General features: G+C 42.2%; 1 protein-coding gene across 1 annotated transcript in view; it reads left to right on the forward strand.

Moving 5' to 3' along the window:
- LOC136840607 (von Willebrand factor A domain-containing protein DDB_G0286969-like) overlaps positions 1-14,617 on the forward strand; it is a 93,008-nt gene that overhangs the window by 48,835 nt on the left and 29,556 nt on the right. The gene's annotated exons all lie outside the window — the stretch shown is intronic.

Raw genomic sequence — 14,617 nt, forward strand, 5'->3', positions numbered from 1 at the left:
GAGGCAGTCCAAGACTAAATCTGTCTTACTGCATACTATGCAAAATAATTCTTCACTTAAAGGCAACAAACTGGCAATGGTAGTGGATATGAGTATGGATACCCCTCCCTCCTTAAAAAAGTAAAATGTCCAGGATATACTCTGGCATCATATGAACAAAGCTAACAAAGTACTGTAAAGAAACTAAAACTGATCTAACATATTTTGAACAAATAACTGGTCTAGATTCCTTGTTTTCAAAATAGAAAAACATCTCCCTCATTTCTTGAGAACAAGGTACCAAGTTTAGGTCTGACACGAGAAATGTGCTTCAGACCACAAAAAACAAATGGATGATTACCAGTGACTCTCAGTCATCTATTTTGCAAAATATCAAAGAATACAGTGAGTCAAAGTAATTATATCCAAGGGAGGCTGATTCTACCTCACCTTGAGGAGGAAGAGGAATGGTCATGAAAAAATATCAGAATCATTAAAATTAAGATATGACAGTATCCATAACCTAGAAATATACTAGATCCTCAGTGAAAAAAAGTCCTAATGCATCAATAAAAAATTGCAAAAATTTAAGACTGAGGATCTATCTCAAAAAATTAAAATCCCTGTTCAGAATAGAGAAGTATGCCCTTTCATACCGGAAAACCACAGTGCAGATTATGCTCCAAATTTGGATATATGTTTTAAGAAATGTCTTATTGAAGGGGTATGTTCACTTTGTGGATCTGAGAAACACATTAAAGACTGGACCAGCGCTACCCCTAAATGCATCCGATGTGGACTTGGTCATCAGTCAAGATCTAGATCTAAATGTTTTGTACATATATGGAATCAAAGCTCTTGATGACAAGAACAGTCATGGCATTAAAAGAAGCTAAACTGGGCTTGAAAATATGAAGGATACTTGATCCAGGGAAAAATCTGTCTCACGAAATCCATCTCCACTATGAAAGACAGAATTCAGACACAGTCAGAAAGAACTAGTAGCTTACTAGAGCTAAATGCATTCCTTATCAAAAGATAGCTGTTGTCAAAGAGCTAGAAATAAAAAAATCATAGAAATAAAAAATCATATTAAATCATTCACAACTGCAATATAAAATTTAAAAAACTTGGAAAATGCAACTTCTCTAAAAAGACCAATCTGTCAGACTTAGGATGCCACGCCACAAACTACGTATTAACGCATAAAAAAAAACAAAAGAAAAAGCCACCATCAGCTAGAAGTAAAGTAGGATACCAACATGGCAAAAATATTACTGAAACCATAACAGTAAAAGAAAGATGCATTACCAAAGCTACATACCAGGAGTAGGATGTATTACCAAAGATACATACACTACCCTGTCACCAGTTTTAGGAGTCACTGCAAAACTCTAGGAGATACAAACATAAATGGAAAACCTGCCTAAAACTTTGCCTGTAATATGTGTTTCTTAAGAGCTTTCAGCAAAAGGAAAAATAAAACAGGAAGCTTGAATCAGTACTAAAAAGATTTGCCAAAAGCAAATGAAAACTTTAACTAAAATTCTCATGAAAGTGGCTGCATATACAGTACAGTGATCATTTGATATATTGCTGAGAAAGTTGCATACCAGTTATAAACAAAATCTGGGAAAAAATTACCAAAGACAAGTGAAACTTGGTCAGAATAGAAAAGAAAATGTTAAAAGGAAAAAGAATAGAAATTCAAGTTACAACAGACTCCAAAGTGAAGCATCTTGTTCCTATTGGGATACAAACTCTACACCATTCATGCTCTGGAATGGTTGAAGACTTGACTGACAAGGAGGGTAACCTGGTGGAGATGGGTGAGAGGCGGTTACCCTCTCTCCTCTCATGCATGCCATCCATTCTTTCTTCAGCCACAGTCAAGTGGGGATGTGTTTCATTGCTCTCTTCTCTGTGTACTGTGGTTTAGCTGAGCACTCAGAATTTTCCCTTGTTTTTTTTTTTTTTTTTTTTTTTTTTTTTTTTTTTTTTTTTTTTGCCCAGTTCACTGTATGTTACTTTGAGTTTACTAGGTATTAATGTGGTGTCTTTTGGTCTGGTTTTTGGTGAGGGTCATGATGGCTATTTCATGTTCCCCTTTAAAGCAGACTCAACTTTCTGTTTGTACAACTTGTAGAGGAAGGGAATGCACATATACCCTTTCACCATGTGTATCTTTGACATCACCCCAGTGGATGCAATATGGCAGGAGAAGAAGGAAGCTAAAGAAAGGCTCATTGGCTCCCCTAGGGTGTGGCTTTATGCTGGAAGTGACATTTAGTCCTTCCAGAACTGTCTTGTCCCCAGTTACTATCCCCCTCCCCTCTCCCCCTGACCACTCCCTCAGAAAGGGTAAGTCACCAACGCGCAAATCCTGTCATCCCTCATTTGATGAAGAGGAAGCTAAAGATTTATCATCGTTAGAATAATTGTGGAAGACATGGATTTCCCTGAATGTTACTGGTTCTCCTCTTTCTGCCTTTTCAGACTCCATGGCAAGAAAGAATAGAGACCAACAGATCACTGTCTCCCTTTATTAACTACCATGCACTGGAATGTTAATGGATTTAAATTGTGTTTATATTCTGGCAGATTCTTTGAACAATGAAGGACATAACTCAAGAACTGCAGTTTATATGCATAAAAAGTAACCTACAACAAAATAACTATTGATTTTCAAATATTGGCGATATAGTATGTCCCCCATAATTGCGCGGGTTAGGGACCACAACCACCTGCGTTTAGTGAAAATCTGCATTAAGTTGGTACCCTAAAAGAGTTCAGAGATCTGGTTAAACAAATCATTTATAACTAACTAACTCTAAATATTCGTAGTATAGTATGTCCCCCGTAATTGCGAAAATCCGTGTAAGTTGGTATCCCTCTCTAAAAATGCTTATAACTCTATTTTGATAGTTCAGACTCCAAAGACCCCTATAAAATGCTTATAACTTCCTGTTTTAATAGTTCACTGCCTATTTTTAATGTTCAAACCCCAAATATACTGTAAACTATCATCCTAAAATCCTTTAATATAATTTCAAAGTCATCTTACAACGTTACCCTTAAAAAAATGTGGCTTACAGCTATGTGTGAAGACTAAACTAAAGTTCCCCCCTATATCAAGCACAGCCATTTTCTTTCATACAGTATTGAAGCTGTCTTGTTTTCTTTTTCAGATAGGGGAAACATTGGGAATTCACAAGTTGACTTAAGTACTGTACTAAATATTTAAATATGCATTGAAAAAAATACCAAATTGTAAATGCGATCAACATGGATAAAATACTCTCTTGTGTACTGTTATAATATGTGTGATAATCATAGAGTCAACTAAACTTGTAATGAAGTACGGTACAGTAAGTCAGAGAAAGCAAAAAAATATGGCAACGCGTACCTACATACGCACTCATTTGGGGACGATCGTTTTTTTTATACAGTACATATTACGATAATGATAGATCAGTATAATAATACAGTACAAATGGATTCTGTAAGTGAAATAACTTTTTATTGATATTTTTGTGTTTCTTCATTTAAGGATACAGTAAACCCCCTGTATTCGCTGTCTCACTATTTGCGGACACACATATTTGCGGATTTTTTCTCTATTAATTGTGTGGAACTTGTGTACGTTATAATATGTGTGATAATCATAGAGTCCCATTATTCAGTAAGTCAGAGGAAAATTCACGCACTCATTTGGGGACGATCGTTTTTTTTTATACCCGATAATTAGATCAGTATTTTTCACTGAGAAATATTGATATTTTTCTGTTTCATCATTTAAGGATTACTGTATTTTCATATAATTTTGATGACTAAATGCACTTTTATGGTAAAACTATTTTAAAATACTTTGGTGTAAAGCATTTTTAGTAAAACTTTTTTGTGTTTGAATTATCAATTATCAAATTGATAATTCAAATGTAACATTCAGTAACATTCAGGGAAATCCATGTCTTCCACAATTATTCTAACGATGATAAATCTTTAGCTTCCTCTTCATCAAATGAGGGATGACAGGATTTGCGCGTTGGTGACTTACCCTTTCTGAGGGAGTGGTCAGGGGGAGAGGGGAGGGGGAATAGCAACTGGGGACAAGACAGTTCTGGAAGGACTGAGTGTCACTTCCAGCATAGAGCCACACCCTAGGGAAGCCAATGAGCCTTTCTTTAGGTTCCTTCCTCTCCTGCCATATTGCATCCACGGGGGTGATGTCCAAGATACACATGCATTCCCTTCCTCTACAAGTTGTACAAACAGAAAGTTGAGTCTGCTTTAAAGGGGAACATGAAATAGCCATCATGACCCTCACAAAAAACCAGACCAAAAGACACCACATTAATACCTAGGAAACTCAAAGTAACATACAGTGAACTGGGCAATAAACAAAAAAAAAAAAAACGACAAGGGAAAATTCTGAGTACTCAGCTAAACCACAGTCAAGAAGTGGTGCCTAGGAACTCCATTTCTTTTGACTTGATGTAGCTATGCTCCCCCTGTGAGGAGTGGGAGGAAGTAAGCAGTAGCTGCTGCTGCTGCAATTACCAGTTGATCCACAAGCCGAGAGGGAAAATGTTATGTGGATCTTAAAACAGTTTCAGGAGTCTCAGGGTCTGAATAGGCACTCCTTTGATAACAACACCACCAAGGTAGTGCCGTGGTTAAACTATCCTCCTCCAGATATTTTTCACTCTTCGAAACATTGACCAGGATGCCAGGCTCTTAAACTTCCTTTCTTGGAATTTAAGCAGAGTTCTTTTTAGACTTTCATGAGTCTCAAGATCCAAAGGTGCTACCACTCCTCGGTGTGGTAGCAACGACACCACATTAGTACCATGGTCAACAAAAGGTCCTAGTGTCCTTTCTTCTACTTTGTTGCAGTGCAGTTACATGAGTAGACAGTAGAACATTCAGTACAGTAGCCAACCACCCAAGCAAGATGGATGTAATTACAACAATTCATTCGCTGAAGTCAGGAGATAAGGACAGTTGATCTTGGCACCATGACATCCGGAAATTCGTTCAACCTCTGAAGAAGCTTGATCATAGTCCTTCTTTTCTCGATGTACTGAAGTTGGTGCTGTTCTGTTCTGTCTCCTTGCACCCTTGAACAAAGCAGGACATCTTTGGTATCCATTTACAACTGGAAGCTTATGCCTTTCACAGTTCTACATGTTTTAAAGGTAATCAGTGAGGTTGATCATTCCACTTCTATAGTCATGTGGTTCCAATGACAGTAAGGTGTCTATGTTACCTCCATAAAGACCAGACTTTCAGCCCAGTGCCAACAACTTGTTCGTTAGCTTAGAGTTGGCCAAGAAACAGTGTCCAAATTGTCATTTTTTTATAAGTAACTTACCCAGTAATTACATAGCTATTAGTTTCTTTTAACTGGCAGCTGAAAATTTTGAAATTGCAGATCACGCTAGTTTGTTTTGGTTATGGCGATGTGCCCCCGCCCACTTTCAGGTGAAAGAGAAGGTACAACATAGCAACCAAAGAGCTTCAATTTGTTTCTGCTGGCTGTGGTTGAAGGACTGTGGTTGGCATCAGCTTGAATTTTGGAATTTATACTTTGCTGGTTGTTTGCCTTATCTTCATTTGGTGAAGTATTTATTTTCGTAACCTTTTGGCATAATTAAGATAGTGTTAGGCAAGTTTTGATCTTTGGTTGACAACTCTTTGCCCGTTTTTTGGACTTGTATTAAACTTTTCTAGGATGCCTGACACTAGTAGTTCTAGTATTAGGTATTGTAGCAAAGGCTGCAATACTAGACTAACTAAAGAATCTTTCGACTCGCATGCTGTTTGTATTCTGTGTAGGGGACAAACATGTTCAGTAGATTTACATTGTGAGGAGTGTAATGATTGGGATATTAAGAAGTGGAAGACTTTAGATGCACATCTCAAGAAACTAGCTAGAGATAGGAAGAGGAGAGCTATGGCTAGGGAATCTAGTAAAGCTTTAGCTAGTCAGGATTCATCCGCTAAGTCCGATGCAGTTGCTCCTGTAATTTCTTCCGTTCCCATTCCATCTCCTCCACCTCTGCAACCCTCTCCTTTACCTGGCTCTCATGTTTCCGACCCCAACACCATCACCAGTCTGGAGTCGAAAATTGACACTCGTTTCGAGTTGATTGTTCAATTGATCGCTAAATTAGCGTCGTCGGTGAAAGTGCTAATGGACAAAAGTGAGTCAGAGTGCCCAGTGTAGTGCAGTGATAGTGGAGGAGGTGGGCTGTTCAGCCTGCCAATTCTCCTAGGCCAAGGTCCCTGACATACTCCCCAGCACCTGGGAGGAGTCAAACTGGCAGCCTAAGGGAGGTAGGTGGGGTCTGCCCCTGAGCAGTAGCCCCCTTGGTTCAGTCTGTTGACGAATCCCAGACTGCAACCAAAGGCCGTTGGAAAGGCCTTCAAGTGAGCGCTCATTGTATTTCCTCCAGCTCCGAAGACTTTAGTCCCAGGCGTGCATGGCGCTATCCAGACAAGTCACGCCCACTGAAAAGGCGTGCAGTGGAGTTTGAGATTTCTTCCCCTGTTCCTTGTAAGAAGAGCAAGGATTCAGCGTGCCCATCGTGTAGTCATTGGGACACCCCGGAACAATTCTCTTCATCTTCTTCGAATGACGATTGAAATTTGGCGTCGAAGCGCCTTGTGGCGTTGAGACATTCTTCGTTGAATAAAGAAGCAGCTGCATCAGGAGTTGCGCACCCAGCGCCTTCACCTCTACAATCAGCGCCCGAGCAGCCAGCAACTAGTGTCGTAGCACCCAAGCTCCCGTTTGCGGTTGAGCGCCCGCTGGCCCCCGTTCTCCAACAGGTTTCATCTCTGACTCCTGTCTCGACAGCTCCCCCAAGCGCCCATTGACGCCCACTCCTCCACCACTTCTTAGTAGTGTTGTCTTGGATGTTATTCCTCCGCCAGTTAACCTGATTCAGAGCAAACTGGATAATATTCTCAGTTTGCTTCAGAAGGCCCCTCCTACAGCTCAGACGACAGCGGACTTATCGCTTCCTCCTGTCTCTTCTGAGGAAGAAGTTGTTCCAGAACAAGTTGCTCTTTCGTCTGCGTACTCTGCGTTGTTGAGATTCCTGCTAGCGACTTATCCTAGCTTCTTTTCACGAGCTACTCCATCCATTCCTGCTTCGACCTTCTTTATGGAAGCCCCCTCAGTCGGTCCTTCGAAATTACCGAAATTAGTTCTTTCCTGTTTAGCAAAGAAGGCACTGGATGAAGTAGAAGGGTGGTTTTCTGAGAAGAGGGAACAAGGCAAAGCAGTTTTTTGTTTCCCTCCTTCCAAATTGTCCAGGTAGAGCTACAGGTTTTATGCGACTGGAGAAGTTCCTTCCATGGGAATCTTTGCCTCCTCTCAGGGAGACTTCTCCGGCCTTATCGACTCGGCTAGGAGATCAGCTTTCTCCTCAGCCAAAGTTATATTCTCGGCCTTGGAACTTGTGCACCTTCTTAAAAATATTTTTAAGGTGTTCAAAGTGATGAGCTTCCTTGACTGGGCGGTGGGCTCTCTGGCGCGTAAACTTAGAGAATGCTCTTTGTTACCTCAGGAAATCTTGTTGGATCTCTTGGGAGTACTTTCCCTATTGACAAGGTCGTTCACGATAGTAAGCAGGAGTTAGCCAGTCTGTACGCCATTGGTATTCTTAAGAAAAGGGAGCTTTGGTGCTCCTTTACTTTGAAAGGTGTCATTCTGTCCCAGAGATTGGCCCTCCTATTCTCCCCCATGGACAAGACGTATCTTTTTCCATAGGCTACAGTACTGGACATCGCCTCTGATCTGCAGAAAAAGAACACTCAGGACCTGCTCTCCCAATCTACGAGACGCCCCAAGGATTCTTTGACTCTTCCTCCTGGTTCTGGAGTGGACGCGTCATCGTCGTGGGACCTCTCCAGACGGCGGTGGAACGACAGCCGCCTGGATCAAACGTCCACAATACAACCCCACTGCGAAGACAGGGGAGAGGAGAGGAGGAGGAGTGGCTCCCCAATGCTCCGCAGGGTACCGCGCCTGGGGTGGCGCTGCGCAACTGGATCTCCAGTTTTTCTCTGAAGGGATATGGTAACCCGGCTACTATATCCCTACAATTAATCCTAGCCGGTGACATAGAATTAAACCCAGGCCCCTACACATGTCCCATCTGCAGCACACGAGTCACAGCTTCTCGCTGGGGTGGATCAGTCCTGCAACTTGTGTGGTGGGTGGGTACACCTTCGGTGCACCACACTGAGAACACTAAAAGACTACAATGTACATTGAAGTGCATCATATGCCGTAACACACACACAAACAAACAATAACAATACACAACAAGCACTTCCTATCCAACAAAACACCAACCAACCAACACCACACAGATCACCATCTCCCACATCTACCACACTTTCCTCCAATCCCAGAACACCATCACCCATTCCTACAAATCAAACATCCCCACAAACCCCAACACCCCATAGCACACACTCACCTAACGCCTACAGAAATGCACCACTAAATACACGCACTCACACACTTAGACATAATCCAAGCAACATAAACATCTTACAATTAAACATTGACGGCATTCGATAACAAACACATTGAACTAAAACATTTCATGCACAAACAAAAGATCCACATAGCCATCATTCAAGAAACAAAACTGAAACACACACATAAAACACCCAACATACCAAATTACACAGCCATCAGACAAGACAGACAACATGGTGATGGCGGAGGCCTCATCACATACATACACCATAACATATCCTACATTGAAAAAAACGCAGCACATCAGAACACTAACACAAGTAGACAGACATACAGAACTACAAGCATTTAATATCAAATTAGGCACAATAAACAAATCACAATCATCAACACATACATCCCTCCAGAATATTCACCGGGTTTACCAGCAAACTTCACAATTAGACTGCAGGCGTTGAATACCCTCCCAGATATACTTCTGGGAGGAGATTTCAATGCCAAACACACAGACTGGTACGCCCACCAAGACATCACACAAAGAGGCACAGACATCTCAACACAATTAGACCAGCTATACATACTAAACAACACAGATATGCACACACACATACCACACCAAGCCAACTTTAGTCTCACTTCCCCAGACATAACATTTTGCTCACCCAACATAGCACCATCAATCACATGGAAAACACAAACAGACCTATCATCAGACCACCTTCCTATTTTAATAACATTCCAACCACACATGACACTTTCTCACATACAAGACACACCATCCCTAACTACAGGGGCGCTGCCTGGGATGAGTACTTGAAACCACTGAGGCTCATTTCCAGGAGTTAAACCACACACACATAACATCATCACAGACACTAAACAATACAACAATACAATTCAACGACATAATAAACAATGCAGACAAAAGAAACGTTCCTAAAGGCAACAGAAAACACTACAACCCAAACTTCACGCCTGACATAAACAGACTCATAACAGAACGAAACAATTTAAGAAATACACCAACCCCACACACACAAATCACACAAATCGCATACATGATTTAAACACAGAAATAAACACCAAATTAACTCAAAAACAGACAGAGAACTGGCAAACTTTTCAAGGTACACTAGACTACAGAACCAACCCATTCAAACTACACAAAACTATCAACAGTCTCATCAATTCAAATAGTGGGAACACTCAAAGTCACGCCTCAATCACCACATCTGACAAGATCCCTTCACGCAAACAACAAGCCAACATCTTAATAAACCACTACGCAAAAATCAGCCACCTACGCAAATACAAAGAAGACAGACATATCTACAGATGCAAACAACAGTTCCCATTAGATTAAACAGTAATACTAGCCACAACAGAAGACACTGCTAGAATCATTAAACAACTTAAAAACTCTGCAGCCATTGGCATCGATAACATTTCAAACATTCATTTAAAACATCTAGGTCCCCATGGCACACAAACACTGACAAACATAGCCAATTATTCATACGCACACTGCATTATACCACACATTTGGAAACTGGGGAAAATAATAGCACTTCTAAAACCAAACAAAACACCTACACAAGCAGCTTCATACAGACCTATAACTTTACTCTGCACACCATCAAAAATAGTAGAACGCCTTATCTTACATAAAACCACACCACACATACCACTGTCACCCACTCAACATGGCTACAGACCACACCACTCCACAACAACGCTACTCACCAACCTTACACAAAAATACAAGATGGCATTAACTCCAGACGCCCACCACAAAGGACACTGCTAATCACAATAGACATAAGTAAAGCCTTTGACGCCATCTCTAGACCACTTCTCATCAACAAAGTTTACAACACCACACTACACAACAACACCAAACGCTGGCTCGCCAATTACTTAACAGACAGACAAGCATTTGTACACTACAATGGCGAGTCATCCAAAATCAGAAACTTCCCGAACGGCGTCCCACAAGGCTCCGTCCTAAGCCCAACACTTTTTAACCTATTCATGCATGACACACCAACACCACCTAACAACATATACATCTCCTCATATGCAGACGATCTAACAATCATATCAATACATGCAGACAAAAACGTATGCTCCACACAAGTACAGACTTACATAACACAACTTGAAGACTGGCTCACACAAAACAGAAAACAGGTAGCACCAACAAATTCCACAAGTACACTACTCACTAGTCACAACAAAGAACATCAGTACAGACCCACAGCAACGCTGAACAACACCACAATTCCACACACACACGAAACAAAAATCCTAGGAGTCACATACAACACTTCAATGTCATTTGCTCCACATGTCAGTAACATCATCAAGAAATGCAGACCTAGACTAAATGCACTAAGATCACTAACAGGCACAACATTTGGACAACAAAAGAAACGCTCATCACAGTATACAAACAATACATCCGCTCCATAATAAACTATGCCAGCCCAGCCTGGCACCCTGCCATATCCAACACACAACTAAACAAACTACAAATAATACAAAAACACAGCTCTTAGAATCATCCTTGGCAGTACTCAATCCACACCAATAGAACACTTACACTGGAAACCAAGATTCTCACCATTAGGCAACACTTAGACATGAGAGGCACACAATTCTTGGCATCGGTCATAAACAACACAAACAGCCCAGTTATTACCTTCACGACCACCCTCCAACACACAGGCAAATAGCGAATACACCACACAGACACTATACAAATATCTTGAATTCTATACCACCACCCACAAACATCACACAAAACAAAAGCACATCCACACTCATCTCACCAGACAAGCACTTAATAACCTTCCCAACAACAAAATACTGGCACCCTCCACCCAACATAAGCAGCACAGAAACACAGCTCTCAAGATTGAGAGAGTACACCTGACTCGACTTCGCTGTGGTCATCACCAATCACTAAACACCTACAAACACCGCATAGACAACACCCAAACAGACATATGTCCACTCTGCCAAGTTAATCCCCACACAATTACACATCTCTTAGTAGATTGCCCTAACTTGGCAGCCCTTAGACAACAACACAACATCCACACTACCACACAGTTATGGTCAGATCCAGTAAGCGTGGTGTCCTTCTTGCGCGGTGCAGGCTTCCTGGCATAACAGAGTCTGGGGAACCACAACAACAACAACAACTCTTCCTCCCAGATCTTCGTCTCCGCTGCAACCTACTCCCTTTCGGAGCTCCCATTCTAGATCCCAGACTAGAACAAGAACTTATACCCGATTCCCACAGCACTCCATCAAGAATTCCTCTTCCAAGTCTTACTCCAAGAAATGAAAACAGAGTCCTCCACACTCAGGTAGGAGTGAGGCTCCTTCACTTTTGGGAATGGTAGGAACAAAAGGGAGTGGAATCTTGGATAGTGTCTGTCCTGAAGGAGGGCTACACTATCCCCTTTTTGAACAAACCTCCTCTAATCTGCAAGCCTGTCGAATTAACAGCTTACTCCCCAGGCTCAGAGATATTTGGTGCTCTCTTGCTAGAGGTGGAGTCCCTTGTTCAGAAAGAGGCTATAGAGCTAGTAGAGGACATTCATTCTCCGAGATTCTACAACCATCTCTTTGTGGTACCCAAGTCATCAGGGGGCTGGAGACCCGTTTTGGCTGTGAGTGCTCTAAATGTCTTTGTCAAAAAGACAACAATAAAGACGGAAACAAACCATTCGGTCCTTGCATCCATTCGCCAGGGAGAATGGATGGCGTCCATCGACATGCAGGACTCGTACTTTCACATTCCGGTACATCTGACTTCGAGAAAGTACCTCAGGTTTGTGTTTGAGGGCAAGGTACTCCAATTTCGGGCCCTTTGCTTCGGCCTCTCAACAGCGCCACAAGTGTTCACCAGGGCATTGGCTCCCCTAGCGAAATGGCTTCGTTTGATGGGGATAAAGATCTCCCTATATGTAGACAACTGGCTACTAGATTATCACTCGAAAGCTCAATGTACGGAGAACATTCGCACGACTCTTCTCTCGGCTCAAGAATTGGGCCTTCTCATCAATCGAGACAAGTCTTTCCTGACACCTTCTCAGGAGATTCCTTATTTAGGGATGACGATCAGCTCTCAGGATATTCGGGTTTTTCCAGTCCCGAAGGGAATAGAAAAGAGTCTCCAGACAGTGGAAGAATTTCTGAATCTAATCTTTTGCTCGGCCAATCAGTGGGTGACTCTTTTAGGTACCCTCTCATCCGTGGAACAATTCGTCACTCTGGGAAGACTTCATCTGAGACCTCTCCAGTTCTTCCTCAGAGCCAGCTGGAACAGGAAAAAGTTTCCGGACTCGTTCATGTTCCTGATAATGATGGAAATCAAGGAGGATCTTCGTTGGTGGAATTCCAGAGACTATCAGAAGGGAAATCTCTTCATCCAGCCTAGAGTTCTTTTCAGATGTGTTGAACCTAGGTTGGGAGCTCTTTTGGGATTAAAAGAAGTGTCAGGGACCTGGTCTGAGGAACAGCAAAATTGGCACATCAACGTAAAAGAATTACAGGCGATATTTTTGGGCCTACAGTGCTTCACTTCAGAAATTCGGGGGAGGACAGTAGCAGTGTATTCAGACAACACGACATCACTGGCATACATCAAGAAACAAGGAGGAACCCACTCTTTCTCCCTGTACGAAGCAGCAAGGGACCTTCTTCTTTGGTTACACCAGAACACCACTCAAGTGGCAACGCGTTTTATCCAGGGAAGACTGAATGTTCTTGCGGACAAATTGAGCTGTCAAAGACAGATCCTTCCCACAGAATGGACATTAGACCCGTTGGTTTGTCTGGATCTGTGAAAGCTCTGGGGGAAACCCATGATAGATTTGTTTGCGTCCTCCAGAAATGACCAACTTCCTCTCTTCTGCTCACCAGCTCCAGATCCCTTGGCATGGGTGACCGATGCAATGTTGCAGGATTGGTCCAGCAAAGATCTGTATGCCTTTCCCCCATTCAGTTTAGTGAGGTAAGTCATCAACAAATTCCGGTCTCATCAAAACCTATCCATGATCTGGGTAGCCCCTTCTGGCCAGCAAAAGAGTGGTTCCCAGATCTACTAGAACTTCTTGTGGACTTCCCGAGACTGCTGCTACAGAAGCAACAACTTCTCAGGCAACCTCACTTCCGTTGGTTCCATCAAAACCTGTCTTCTCTACCCCTAGCAGGGTTCAAACTGTTAACCGACTGCTCCGAAAGAAGGGCTTTTCAAGAACCGCTGCAGACGCAATTGCGAAGTGTAGAAGACAGTCTTTAGATAATGTCTACCAGGCAAAATGGTCCATTTTCAGGTCCTGGTGCAGACAAAATAATGTGTCCTCTTCTGAGACCTCTGTAGCAGAAATAGCGGACTTTCTTCTGTTCTTACGCTCTGCTAAAGGACTTTCCACCTCTACTATTAAAGGATACAGAGCTATGCTTAGCTCAATTTTCCGCCATAAAGGAATGGACTTCTCGTCTAACCAGGATGTTCGACCTTATTAAGTCCTTTGACACTGCAAAGCTTAAAGAAAAACCTTTGCTGTCGTGGAACTTAGACATGGTCCTTAAGTGGCTTTCCAGTTCATGTTTTGAGCCCATGCAATCTATCTCTAAGGGATCTAACCGGAAAACTTCTTCTGGTCGCCTTGGCCACCGCTAAGAGGTCCAGTGAAATCCATGCTTTAGACAGAAACATAGGACTTTCTCAGGAGAATGCAGTTTGCTCCTTTTCCCTAGACGTTCTGGCTAAGAACGAATTGCTATCGAATCCATGGCCTTGTTCTTTTACTATCAAGAACTTGTCCAAGATAGTGGGTCCGTCTGAAGAAGAAAGAACTCTGTCCAGTGAGGGCCCTTAAGTTTTATCTTCACAGAACGAAGGACATTCGTGGTACTTCAAGGAACCTTTGGTGTTCTGTGAAATATCACTCTAGACCCCTGTCTAAGAATGCCCTGGCATTTTTTCTGAGGAATATGATTTTCGAAGCACATCCCATGGTGAACAAAGACTCGCTCTCCTCTTTCAAGGTAAAACCCCATGAGATAAGAGCAGTCACTACGTCTTTGGCGTTCAAGCACAGTTTATCCCTCACGTCAGTT

The sequence above is a fragment of the Macrobrachium rosenbergii genome, chromosome 8 (assembly GCF_040412425.1).
Source record: "Macrobrachium rosenbergii isolate ZJJX-2024 chromosome 8, ASM4041242v1, whole genome shotgun sequence".
Taxonomy (NCBI): domain Eukaryota; kingdom Metazoa; phylum Arthropoda; class Malacostraca; order Decapoda; family Palaemonidae; genus Macrobrachium; species Macrobrachium rosenbergii.